Here is a 14,314-nt window from a genome sequence, read left to right as displayed (position 1 = left end):
ACTTGCTCATAATGCTTAGGGAAAGATACAGCGAAACGTGCGCACTAAGTCAGGACATAGTCACTATACAGACCTTTCTCTACTTAAACAGTTTCGTTATAGGGTTCGGGGCCGTGTATTCACAAAAACCTCGTACGCCAGAACTGTTCACCCTGGTGCTCGACATATTACTAGTGAAAACGGACGACTAATGACAAAGAAGCCCTTATACGAAGGAAAAGCTTGACGAATCTCTAAGCCTCAGGGCGGCACCAGGTTTGACGTGTTGTGCGGTGTTTCACGACAACCCGCCATGTATCCGTCGTGAGAAAACTCTCCGCATCAACGACAAAAACCTCTACGGACCGAGTTAAGTGTATATATATCGCCGGCGAAGGTATGCGTGCATGTGTGCAGTATAGTAATGACATTCTGTGCGCTCGTGACAGCAAAACAAATGTACACTGCGGAATGACATTCATCAGTGCGCAACACCGGTACTTAACGATGGATCGACCTGACGTGCGCGTCTCGTCACCGCTGAGCAAATCGAAGTGCGTCGTGAAGGGGTGTGGGTATTCGTCCTTGGACAATATCGGCACGTACTGGGAGCTATCGAGTATCGATACAGCGCAGGCTTGTGAGTTAAAGGGTCAATATTAAGAGAAGAAGAAGGAAAAGAAACACGCTGTGCATGCGCATCGGTTTCGCGAGTTGAATGACGGGCAACGTATTTAAGTGTACGTCCAAGGGGGCGGGCTCTTATACTGTCGGGACCGGTATAGCTGGCGGTGCTTCCTTCGTGGTGCGCACGGAACGCCAGACGCGGTCGATTCGCGATTGCGTGGAACTGGCGACGTCTCTGCCTAAGAGCAGCTCTTAGCGCGGCGAATTCGCATCCGTCGCACATAACCCAACTGCACCCGAGTTCTTTCGATCCGCTGCCGATCATTAATCCCTCGAAGAGCGTATTGATCGACTCACTGCTGAGGCAGTGCATATGCGCATTAAGGTAAGGCACGAGAACCTCGAACGGGTCTACCTTCGGCGTTCTTTTCTTCTTTTCTTTTGTTTATTTTTTATTTCTTATTTATTATTGCGACTGCAGTTGTTGTTTTTTCGTACCGCGAGCTTCAGCAACATTAGGAACAGCAACCTTATAAGTATAAAAGTGTCGCAAAACACCGATGATGTCGCCAGGAGCAAATCGAACCAACGCAACGAATGGACGAATGACGACAACTGAATGCAACTCAGAACCAGAGGTTTAAAAAAACATAGACCTCCTTGCTCAGATCGCCGCGATCCGTGTCACGTTTCCGCCACTACCTGAATATGAATTCACGATGACAAAATTTCATTGACGCTCTGCGGAGGCGGGCGGGTTATAGGGCGTTCCAGTGCTGAGAACGAAGTCGCCGGTTCGATGCCCCGCCACGGCGGCAGCGTTTCGATGGGGACGAGACTTACAAATGCAGCGTCTGCGTTGAATGACGCTGGCGGTCAGAATTGAGCCCTCTACTATCACTACATCGTCCCTCGGATCCACAATGTTGCCACTGTAAGGAAGAGGCAAGACACGCAGAGCAAAACTCTTGCTTGGGCTAGTCGGTTCATGCTTGAATGTAAAGAGCAAGGCGCAATAGACCAGGACAGAAGAAGCGCCGGTCCTGTCGTTTCTGTTCTTCTTCTGTACTGGTCTATTGCGCCTTGCTCTTTACATACAGGCAGAGCGCCGGTCCCCTTTTAGCTGCTCTTTTCCAGTTCCGCTTCCTCGTATTCCCTTCCATCGCACGCCTTGCGAGCCCGAGGTCAAGTATACACTTCGTCTTCACTCTCGGTTACGCTGGAAACTTCCGGCACGCCTTGCAGCCACGCAACTTAACATGGAGGCAACGTGTCCAGGGAACGGAGTCGTCGTTGGCGAACCGCCCAGCATGCAACCAGCGTCTCTTGCGGGCGGCACCGGCTGTTGCGCGCTGGTCGCGGTTCTCGCCAACAGTTATCCGGTCGCAGATATGCACATACTCACCACGTACCAGTACTCACGCATGGGGCAGAAACCTGGAGGCTTACGAAAAGGGTTCTACTTGAATTGAGGATGACGCAACGAGCTATGGAAAGAAGAATGATGGGTGTAACGTTAAGGGATAAGAAGAGAGCAGATTGGGTGAGGGAACAAACGCGAGGTAATGACATCTTAGTGGAAATCAAGAAAAAGAAATGGGCATGGGCAGGACATGTAATGAGGAGGGAAGATTACCGATGGTCATTAAGGGTTACTGGATTCCAAGGGAAGGGCAGCGCAGCAGGGGGCGGCAGAAAGTTAGGTGGGCGGATGAGATTAAGAATTTTGCAGGGACAACATGGCCAACAATTAGTACATGACCGGGGTAGTTGGAGAAGTATGGGAGAGGCCTTTGCCCTGCAGTGGGCGTAGCCAGGCTGATGATGATGATGAGATAGGCACGTACGGCTCAAGATTTCATACAATGAACAGCTGCTCTGCTCAGCTGTCGAGTGCATCTTTTCGGTGTTGCCGCTGAATGATCAAGTCTCGCCGATGTGCTAGAATGCGCTGAAGCCGACGAAATACCGGCTGCTGCCGAGTCGTCCATGTCCGAAGGTGGGACAACGGCCGCCCGCTCTGAAGCTGATGGCGACTTGCGCACCTGATTCCTTGCGCGTTTCTTGCGGCCTCTTGCGGTAGTCTCTTGAGCGTCTTGAGACCTGTTGCGTGTTTTGCGCGTCTTTCGCGTACGGCCAGGCCTTCGATGATGACGCCCTCAGCCGCGTTACTGCCTTCGTTTCCTTCAGCGAGGCCTCACTCAGTGCGTGGCGAACAGCCACGCATTCGGCCAAAGACTGCGCCTAAATACTAGCATCTAGCGGGCAAGGACGCACCTGCCTGCTAAGATCTATGGACATATCGGGTCCCTGGAGCGCTGGCGCCTTAAGTATTAAAGAAGCCAGCGCCTCCATGTGCCCCGGTGCTAAATTTGGGAGCCGCTTTGTCGACTGCCGGGAATGGAAAGTGGACATAGTCTCTGGAAGCGATAGTGTGTTCCATGTCGACGCCACAGTGGCCACAGTGCTCACTCCAGTCAGACCCATGGCTAAGGGAGCGTGAAGGGCATCCATTGAGCTAGGGGCATGCAGTGGTGGCCGCGGAGCTCACTGCAGCCGGAAGCGTGACCAGAAGCGCGCGGACGGCATCCCTTGGTGGCTGAGAAGTCGATGACGTCGTATGCATGGCAAGGGACGGCCTTCCCTGACCACAGGAGACACCCAGGATGGCGTGGTTCCACGAGGACTGTCCTTGGGGCTGGGATGCCTTAGGCGGCGCTTTCGTAGATTGCGCCATTGTGCGAAAGAGACAACACAGGCAGAGCACCGGTCCCTATTGCTGCTGTTGTTTTCACCTTCATCTTGTGGCAGGTACCCACGAGAGGTGTATGCATGGTTCGCAATGCATGCATAATATTAACTCCTTGCTTCCTTTAACTTATTGGTCAGTACTACCTATATTTAAAAACTAATTTTAAATTATTTTTCTCGTGTTTAGCAGGGCAACGCCAGATAACCACTCAGCCACCACGGCGAGTACATAGCCCAGGCGTGTGCACGATGTAAACATAGAGCATGTCGCCTAATCGAACGTTCGGCATAGTTTCGGGTCGTTTTTTCCAGCCGTCTAGCTATGATGAAATGATTAGTATACTGCTCTCTGAAGACGAAGAGCTTCTCACCAAGTGCCGCCTATGGGCAGCTTCTGGCAGCAAATTGGCGAACTCACGTACTCGGACAAATACAACGAAGCAGATTGCCGTGATAGCCATAACGCGAGTGAAAAATTTTGCCCAGCTCGTTGCGCACCTCAATTTGAGCATGGTTCCTGATGTCACGCTGTTTACGAAAACGACAGGTTGTTTTAGACCTGCCATGATGGCGCAGTACGGTGCATCAAGGAGTTTCATACGATTACTAGAAGGAACTGTGGCGCTAGTATCTACGGTAGCTGCATGGTGTGGAGTTCAGCCACCATCAAAATGATGGGTAGTACATGGATTTGCCTAAAACACTGTCCTTCAGGCTTTAAATGGTTTCGTCACTTTGCAAAGTCATCATTTTTGAGAAAGTACTGCGTTATAAATAATCCAATAAATATTATTAAAATAGTCCGACGGCAGGATGCTACCCCAGGATCTCTAGTACAGAAGCACTATATTGAAACCATTGCGCCACGGAGGCGTGGACAAGCGGAACCACTGCAATTAGCAGCGATTATGCGTGCTTGCACAGTCTTATTACCCCCTGCAATAAAAAAGAAAGTATAACTTGCTTTGAAATCCAGGCCAATTTGTAGGCCCAGGTAAAGCGCAAGAAACGAAGCCACAAGAACGTCTGAAACCCCAAGCACGAAAATCAGACAAATTCATGTTCTACCAAGCATCTCCACGGTGGCTGAGCGATCGCAGCGCCAGACTTCACCCTAGTAGTTATTGTAAGAAACTATGTGGCGCATGATGGCTTTGGCATTGCGCTACACTCTTAGGCAAAGTTACACCCTTTGGCTTGCCCCTTCTGCCACACAACGATAATCGTTATCTGCCTTGATGCGTGTCCTTTCTTTATCGCTGCGAGCCCGGTATTTTCCAGTAACGAACGGCACGCGCGTTATCAGCATAGAACAGTTTACACCCTTTGGAGTGCCCCTTCTGATAACGCGCGTGCCGTTCGTTAGTGGAAAGTTCCGCGCTCCCAGCGATAAAGAAAGGAAACGCATCTAGGCAGATAACGATTATCGTTGTGTGGCAGAAGGGGCAAGCCAAAGGGTGTAACTTTGCCTAAGAGTGTACACAGCGCGAGGGCGAGGAATTATATCGCGGCTACGGCGGCCGCATTTCGATAGGGGCGAAATGCAAAAACGCCCGTGTATTTTGCATTGGTGGCACATTAAAGAACCCCAGGTGGTCGAAATTAATCTTCAGTCCCCCACCACGGCGTGCCTCATAATCAGATCGGGGTTTCGGCACGTGACACCCCAGAACTTTTTATATTTAACATGTGCGCAATTGGATCTGCTTAACTTATTTTTTCTGTTTTGAGACTACTCGGGGAAGCGCTGATAACCGCCGACAGGTGCGGCGAGCGGGAAAAGTCAGCGCCTCTTATGTTGAATTCCAATGGCGGAGTCGGAGCAGCCGACGCACTCCGCGAGCGAGCACTCTACTCTGGCGCAGATCAACGCTTCCAGATCCGCGAGTGGAACACAACCTGCGCCGCCGGAGCAAGGCGGAAGCGGAAGTTCTATCACCGAGTCACCCAGGATACCTTGCGTGTTGTCATCTCCTTCCGCCGTTAGCTTCCAGCACCGCCGCACCGGTTACTTGTCTCTTCAGCGCCGTTCACCTGTTGTTTTTTAAAAGTGCGGAATGGATATCTCGCCAAGCGTGCAGCAGCTTTTGCTTCCTCGCGAGTCGTGACCGGTGGCGCCTCCCAGCAGACAAACGCAAGGCCGGTGTACTTCGATTCGTGACGTCATGCTACCTGTCACCCGACTGCCATAGAATCGAATGGGGACGCCCCGAGTAAGCCACGGTAATTCTGACGTCACCGCTTTCGTCGAGCCGGGCTTGGCAACGGAAATTTCGGCGCAAGTAGCATGACGTCATGAAGCAGGCTGCGCAGGCCTGCTATCTAATGGTATCTTCGACTCGTCGCCTGTATTCCCCGAAGCAGAGTCGGGTAGATCGGGCGTTTCCCGAGCTCAAAGGTAGAGGTCAAACGCGCAAACCGAACGTGCGACTCGCTCTCGGAGGAGGAAATTGCCGATGCGAAACCACATGACTACTGCCTACGTCCTATGATTCGCCTATCCAAAGTTACCGGGGCTACCCGCCGTGGTTGCTAAGTGGCTATGGTGTTGGGCTGCTGAGCACGAGGTCGCGGGATCGAATCCCGGCCGCGGCGGCCGCATTTCGATGGGGGCGAAATGCGAAAACACCCGTGTACTTAGATTTAGGTGCACGTTAAAGAACCCCAGGTGGTCAAAATTTCCGGAGTCCTCCACTACGGCGTGCCTCATAATCAGAAAGTGGTTTTGGCACGTAAAACCCCAAATATTATTATTATTAAAGTTACCGGTGCTGCCGGAAAAACCGGCGGACGTGCCGGCGGGACGAGCGTTCGTCGAGACGCCAGCATGCAGTGGCCTAGGTTGCAAAGGTTACGGTGGGCCGTCGCCAACAGCAGCGACGCGGCGCTGCGATGACGTTTCACTCTCGATGACTGCTCCGACCACAGCGCTCGGAGCGCCTCAGAGCGCTCCAAGGTGGAGGAGAGCAATCGAGAAGAACCAGCCGAACGCAGGGCGCGCACCCTCTTTCAACCAGCCAAAGACAACGCCGCTCGCGAGAGCGCTCCAGAACGCCCAGAAACGACCAGCCGAAGATAGCATAAGAGGCGTCGGAAAAGTCGATCGACATACGAGTCACCGCGTGGAGGGCTCCCGTCTGTTGCGGACAGCCCAGCATCTGCATGAGCCACTTCCTGACAAAGATTGCAACGTCGTGAGGAGAGGAAGCGTCACGTCACCGAATCCGGATGCCAGGTCGGTGCAGCTCTTATCGGCAGCGGAGGCGGCAGCGAGCGAAGCGCTTCGCGACCGGAGTCCCGCGAGCTGTCTGCCCTCCTGTCGCAGAAGCCCAAGGTCGATCTCCGGATGAGCAGCGAAGCGCTGACGCGCGCTCTGCGGGACCTTTAATAAAGTTTATCCAATCCTCGGGCGAAAAGCGGTTCAGAAGCAATCGTCACTGACATCTGCAGGGGCAGCTAAGGGAGCTGCGATCGAAGCGCCACTATGTGAGGCGATAACGAACATTGGCAAAGAAAAAAAAGACGTTATTTAATTAGAAAACAAGACACAGCTTGGTTCGATTCAACGAAAACAAAATTGATAATCAGGTTTATATACATGTTGCAAGGAAAAGGAAATACAACTCTCCTTCCCTTTATCGTTAACCATCATACCACTTTTTCTGCACCCGCAAAAGAAAGGGGACTATCACGCCTCTATCACTAGCAGTACAATGCAGCTCTTGTTGTGTACACTCGTATACAGAAAGGCGCGCTCGTAAAGTTCAACTCCAATACTATACGGCCCCCCTCACACGCTGTGTTGTTTGCTTGTCAACGTTCGCCTGAATTCGGGTGGCGTTGTGCTTATACACTAGGTGTGCTTCATTGTGGGTCACGGTGTTCAATCAAAAGTAGCGAGTTACGACCGCCACTTAATAGTTCGCTTAGATGCCCTCATGCAGCTGCGCAGGTGGACGGGCATGGCGTCCAACGACGCGACCGGAACTCAACGCCCGGAGCTTTCTTCGGCCCGCAAAAAAAACAATTATTTGCGCGTGGGTGCGATTCCGACGCCCGTACCGCTGGCCTTTCACTGCATAGCTTTCGGCGCTAAATGCTCGAAACGCCCATGAAGAGAGAGAGAGCAAATGATAAAGGAAAGGTAGGGAGGTTAACCAGGACTGAGCCCGGTTGGCTACCCTACACTGGGGAAAGGGAAAAGGGGACTGAAAGATTAAAAGAAGAAGAGAAAGTCCACTGGGGATATCGTTCGGTCACTCAGTCCGGGTCACAGACGCTGACTCAGTCCAGTAGCCATCAAATATCGCAGCAGAGCTTTTGTGGCCTTTCGCAGCTGCGATATGCGAGGCCATGGTCCCAAGATCTTCTTCAAGGTGAACGGTGTGCTGTCTAGCTGATTGAGAGCTGTGCAGAGGTCATGTCTTTCGTTTTGAAAAGATGGGCAGTAGCACAGTAGATGTTCTATAGTTTCCTCGGCACCGCAGGCATTACAGTCGGCGCTATCAGTCATTCCAATCAAAAACGTATACGCATTGGTGAATGCGACGCCCAAGCGTAAGCGGCACAGCATTGTTGCCTCATTTCGCTGAAGTCCTGGTAACAGCCGCAGTTGCATAGAGGGGTCGAGGGAATGCAATCGTTCTTGGGTGAATTCAGGTGTATGCCACTTCTCTAATGTCATACGGTGTGCTACCTTGCTTAGGTGTTGGGCTGCGTCGGTCCGCGATAAAGGTACAGAAACAAGGGTTGCTCCTTCGTGGGCTTTCCTAGCAGCTTCGTCAGCGAGGTCGTTGCCGGAGATACCACAATGGCCGGGCAGCCACTGAAACACGACGTCGTGTCCTTTCGCTATCATACAATGGTGCATTTCTCGTATCTCCGACACTAGTTGTTCACACGACCCGCGACGAAGAGATGACAGAAGACATTGTAAGGCCGCCTTCGAATCGCAGAATATTGCCCACCGATTAGCGGGTTGGTTGTTAATGTAATCAACGGCACCTCGGAGGGCAACAAGCTCCGATCCGGTCGATGTTGTCATGTGAGAAATCTTGTATTGGATGCTAATTGATCGTGATGGTATAACCACTGCGCCGGTGGAGCTGGTCTGAGTGGAAGAGCCATCCGTATATATGTGGACTCGGTCAAAATAGAAAGTGTTCAAACAATCCAGAGCTGCTTGCTTCAGGGCCAAGGTAGGCAGGTCGGTCTTCTTTCTTATTCCTGGTACCGTGAGACGCACTTGAGGTTGTTCTAAACACCACAAAGCTGAGGTTGAACGTGCTGAGGGTGTGAAGCCCGATGGTAGACAGGCATGATGGATGCTGACCTCGTTGGAGAAGGACGCCTGCGGTCGTCGTTCTGGCAGGCAGCCAAGAGAGCTTGATTGTATGCGTGAAACATGACGAACATGGGCCCTAAGCGTGTCGATGCTAATGTAAGTCGTGATCGGATGGTCTCGAGCCAATATAATGGTTCCTGCTGTTGAGGCGCTCCGCGGAAGTCCTAGGCAAACACGTAGTGCCTGGGCTTGCACGCTCTGTAGTTCTCGAAGATTTGACTTGCATGTTTTAGCAAGCACGGGAGAACTGTAACGTAGCAATCCGATAAAAAGTGCTCGATATAACTGTAGCATGGAGCCCACTGACGATCCCCATGTTTTCCTGGCGATAAACTTGAAGACATGAACAATAGATGTGAGCTTCTTCTTCAAATGGGCAACGTGAGGGCTCCAAGAGAGGTCCCGGTCCACAATGACAGCCAAAAACCGATGATTTCTCTGGTAGGAGATAGGCTGGCCATTAATGCATACTGGATAACGAGACATTGGTTTTCGTGTAAAAGCGACTAACGCACATTTTTCTGTTGAGATGGTAAGGCCTTGTGTGTGAAGATAGTGAGATGCCTGTGTTGCTGCTTTCTGCAGCCTTGCGCGAACCTGCAGACGAGTGACCGCTGATGACCAGATGCAGATGTCGTCGGCGTAGATTGAGACGCTCACTGTTTCCGGTAGGGATTCGGCCAGCCCGAGAAGCGCGAGGTTGAAAAGAATAGGGCTTAGAACCCTACCTTGGGGAACTCCTCGGCATATGTAGTGGTCGGTAGTTGGACCATCTTCCGTACGTACGAACAAGGACCTTTGTGTCAAGTAGTTTCTGATCCATCGATATACTCGCCCTCCTAGTTCAATCGTCAAAAGAGCGTCTAGAATGGGTTGATGGGAAACGTTGTCGTAAGCGCCTTTCACGTCCAGAAAGAGCGCTACTGATAATCGTTTCCATGATTTTTGCTGTTCTACAGATGACACTAAATCGATGACACTGTCAATCGATGAACGGCCTCGTCGAAATCCCGCCATAGAATCAGGGTAAATCTTGTGGTGTTCTAGGTACCATTCGAGACGCATGAGGATCATGCGTTCCATGAGTTTCCCGACGCAGCTAGCAAGTGCTATAGGCCGATACGATGCCAGTTCGAGGGGCGACTTTCCTGCTTTTAGTAGCGGTACCAGGCGGCTGCGTTTCCACTCCTGTGGGACGACACCATCTTGCCATGAACTATTAAAAAGGCAGAGGAGTTCTCTTCGTGCTTCTCGGCCTAGGTGACGCAAAGCAGTATATGTTATGCCATCGGGCCCTGGTGAAGACGAACACCTACAGAGCGCCATAGCAGCTTCTAACTCTTCCATAGAGAAGGGAGCCTCCATACTGGTATCTCGTGGACCGGGGATGTCGCTTAAAGCCATCGCAGGGACTAAAACTGTGCCGCCGGTGATTTGCGCGCAAAATTCCTCTGCGACGTCTATCTCACGGCGGTTTTGATAGAGAGCAAGGGCGTTAAAAGGGTGTCGTTGCTGGGGTCTTGAGCAAAGACCCCGTAAGGTACGCCACACACGGGACAATGGCTTGCGGAGGTCTAGTGACTCGCAAAAGCATTTCCATCTTTGATCCGCTAGCGTATCCATTCGGCGTCTTATCTTCTTTTGCATTCGCCGAGCTTCTCTGAGGTCAAGAATTGACTTTGTGCGCCTGTATCTCCTTTCAGCACGGCGACGTATTGTACGAAGCCTTTCCAATTCAATGTCATTCTCTGTACGCTTTTTCGAATGTGTGAAGCAACGCGTGCAATCTTGCATTGCGTCTGCAATTATATCTTCTAAGCTGCGTGCGATATGTTTCTTGCAAATGTCTTCTACTCGATCTTGAAAGATTGACCAATCGATTTGGCGAGATACATCCGGTAATGCGGCGTCTAGACCATTGATTCTCACATAGGTCGGAATGTGATCACTTCCATGGGCTTCAATATCAGTGAACCACTGCACGCTCGAAGTCAGGCAACGTGACACCAAAGTCAAGTCAAGGCAGCTACTATACGTTGTTCCCCGCAGAAATGTCGGACTTCCGTCATTTAGAAGACACAGGTTGTGGCCTGATGCAAAGGATATTAGTGACCTGCCCCTCGAATTTATCCTGGAGCTTCCCCATATATGGTGGTGAGCGTTGAAGTCCCCAGTTATTATCCAAGGACCGGGAGTAGTAGCCATAATATCTTCTAGTCTTTTGCTGTCAAACTGACTTGTTGGGGATAGGTAGACGCCAATAATAGTAAAAGACAGTCTCTTCTTTTTCACACTAACACAGACGTATTGGTTACTGTCATGTGGCGCTACGGGTTGCGAAAAATGCGTTAGGTCCTTGCGAATGTAAACCAGAACCTTACTACTACGGACACACGTTGTTGAAACAAAAGGTTCATACCCTGATAGTCTTATGGAAGCTGATAAGTTCGGTTCACAGATCACCAGTATAGGAAAGTGGTAGTCAAACACGAACTGTCGAAAATCCGAAATACGTGACCTTAGGCCTCTCGCATTCCATTGGAATATGGAGGCACTTCTGACATCATCCCGGAACGATCGCTGTTGCTGTCGATGAGCCATGGTTCTGCTGTAGAAGTTCTCAAGCACTGGACTTCTGAAGGCTCGCTAGCACCGGATTGATGGCATGCAGCACTTGCAACGCACTTCGAGCTGTTGGTGTCTGTATCTTGTCCAGAAGAACACGAATGGCAATCACCAGAGAGCTGATCATGCCAACAATTTGTTGATCTTGGTCCGTCAGTTTATCAGGAACAGTCGAAGTGTCCCTTGCCGTAGAAGTTTGATTTCGCTCAGTAGCAGCATGTAGCCTCGGGAGTGAAGATGCTTCTCTAAAGGCAGGGCACCAAAAACGAATTTCGCGCCTTTGACAACAAGAATGACGTCACGTCCTCCTTTCTTAGCCGATATGACGGCGCCTTTCTTTTTTGTTCCCCCAAGAGTGTTCCCTCGTCACACAGATGGCGATAAGTCGCATGAACCGCGAATGAATCGGCATGTTTTGAACCTTTGGGCTTCTACATGACAGCTTCGCAACCAAGGTACCAGATACCTCGGGAAGCCATCAAGAAGCGTCAAAGAAAGAGTTTTTAGAAAAAAATGAACGGGCAATGTGATCGTTAGTAATGCTCACGATCGAAACACTCAAAGAAACGAAAAGACGAAAGAACGCGCGGCTCCGCCCTCTAGCTCGCAGAAATTATTTTTTTGATTAACTGATCGAGTGCAACGTCCCAAATCAAATCCTGGGACTACAGAGACGCCGTAGTGGTGGACTCCGAATTAATTTTGACCACCTGCGGGCATGGTTATTCAACATGCAGCTAAATAGATATGCTTTTCTTTCGCGCTTTTTTTTCTAAAGAAAACTTGGCGCCATCTGGAGCCGCGGCCGCGAAGCCTGCGGTGGCGTCCGAAATGCATGGCTCACCGGCGCGTGCGAATGCTGAGAAATGCGTCACGCGCCAACGCGGCTCCTCTCGCGCTTCTTACAGGACACGCTGCGCCATCTATTGGTGCCGCTGAGAAGTCCGCGCGTGGCCTCCAAGACCAGAAACGTGGCACGCCGGTGCCAGCGAACGCCCAGAATTGTTCCCTCGCTTGGCCGCACACTCTGCGGAACATACTCGAGGGAGCCAAATTTGGCGAGAGGTTCACTGAAGAGCTGCACATACCCAGTGCATTCATGACGCAGCTTGCTAAAGCGCTAGCGTGAAATGCGTTCCTTAAAAAGCTGAACATACACAGTGCATTCGTGGCGCAGCGTGCTAATGCGTCGGGTTGCTGTCTTTGAACCTCTCGCAAATTTAGGCCATTGAATATATATGCCATTGAGTGTGCAGCAAGCGAGGCAGCAATTGTCAGCATTTGCAGGCATCGACGAGCCACACTTCTCGTCTCGGAGGCCAGGCGCGGAGTTGTCGGCAGTGCAACTAGATGGCGCAGCGTGTGCAGAAAGGAGCGCGAGAGGAGCTCGGTTGCCGCATGGCGCGTTTTCCAGCGTTCGCACGCGCCGGCAAATCATGCATTTCGGAGGCCATGCACAGCCTTCGCGGCGCAGACGCCGCTAGATTGCGCCGAGTGCTCTCATGGAAGCGCGATACGGCAGTCCAGCTGCAGCACATGTTTTGTATGTTACTCATTTTGACAGTGGCAGCACATAGTGTCGCTATATTGATTCAATGCTAACGCACTACCGTCGACAGTCATCGCGAGATGGGTTCTACCGCAATTTTTACTTTGCGAATTGTGCTTTAATCGCCTCTTAAGTAGAGAGAGAGAAAATGATAAATGAAAGGTAGGGAGGTTAACCAGGACTGAGCCCGGTTGGCTACCCTACACTGGGGAAAGGGAAACGAGGACGGAAAGATTAAAGAAAGAAGAGAAAGTCCACCGGGGATATCGTTCAGTCACTCAGTCCGGATTACAGACGCTGACTCAGTCCTGTATCTTTCAAATATCGCAGCAGCGCTTTTGTGGCCTTCTGTAGCTGCGATATACGAGGCCATGGTCCCAAGATCTTGTTCAAGGTGAACGGTTTTCTGTCTAACTGGTTGAGAGCTGTGCAGAGATCTTGTCTTTCATTTTCAAATGATGAGTTCATCTTCACCATTCATCTTCACCTTCATCTTCATCTTCATTCACCTTCATTCATTCATTCACCTTCTTCATTCACCTTCATCTTCAGTTCAAAAATGAGTTCATCTTCACCAGGGCCCGATGGGATAACATATAGTGCTTTGCGCCACCTAGGTCAAGAAGCACGAAGACAACTCCTCAGCCTTTTTAACAGCTCATGGCGAGATGGTGTCGCCTCTTAAGTAAACTTTCGTAAATGAAGGGACGCAGTCAGAAATGAGTAAACTTTTTATTCGCAAGAGGAGGCTTTCCGCATGGCTACAAGCAGGGACAGTTTCTTTGCACACCTGTCCATTAGCGAACAATGGGGCTCTGTAGAACGCGTGTTGCTCGCGGCAGCAGCAACACCCGACAGCAACACCCCGATCTGCTGCCTGCAAAACGTGCAGATCGCGCTCCTTGCGGTTGACTGAACAAGAGCAACCACAGTGCGGCAAAAAAATATCACACGCAGAGACTTATTTGTGATAAGAATAATTACGTACGCTTAGCTTGCAAGCACAGACTTAGCTTTGGCGCACCTAAGAAGAGAAATAAGATGATCAGAAAACTGGGGACGGGTCAGACACGCGCCACGTACACTGCACTTCGTGAATGAGGAAAATAAATTAGAAGAGAGCATTATGTCACGCAGAGCCAGCCTTGGCAGGCTAACTCTCAGTGAAGCCATAGCCTTCGTTTTTTCCCTTGCAGTGTCGGGCCAACACGTGACCTCTGAGACCCGGCGTACTGGCCGAGAATCTCTGGTTTCCGGTAATAATCTATGTGCCCTTGCTAGGCTGCCCTGCCGAAGCTCCGCCTGTACAGCAGGAGCACCGAAGCCTAACGCCTGCTCTGAAATTACGATCATGCGTTGAGCCAACTCGTTTAGCTTCAGTCGTATTGCGCAATGCTCACTCCTTGTTGCTTCCTTCCTTCATGCTGCACACAAATGGG

The sequence above is a fragment of the Dermacentor albipictus genome, chromosome 6, assembly GCF_038994185.2.
Source record: "Dermacentor albipictus isolate Rhodes 1998 colony chromosome 6, USDA_Dalb.pri_finalv2, whole genome shotgun sequence".
In the NCBI taxonomy this organism is placed as follows: domain Eukaryota; kingdom Metazoa; phylum Arthropoda; class Arachnida; order Ixodida; family Ixodidae; genus Dermacentor; species Dermacentor albipictus.
Note: the sequence above shows the minus strand (reverse complement) of the source record.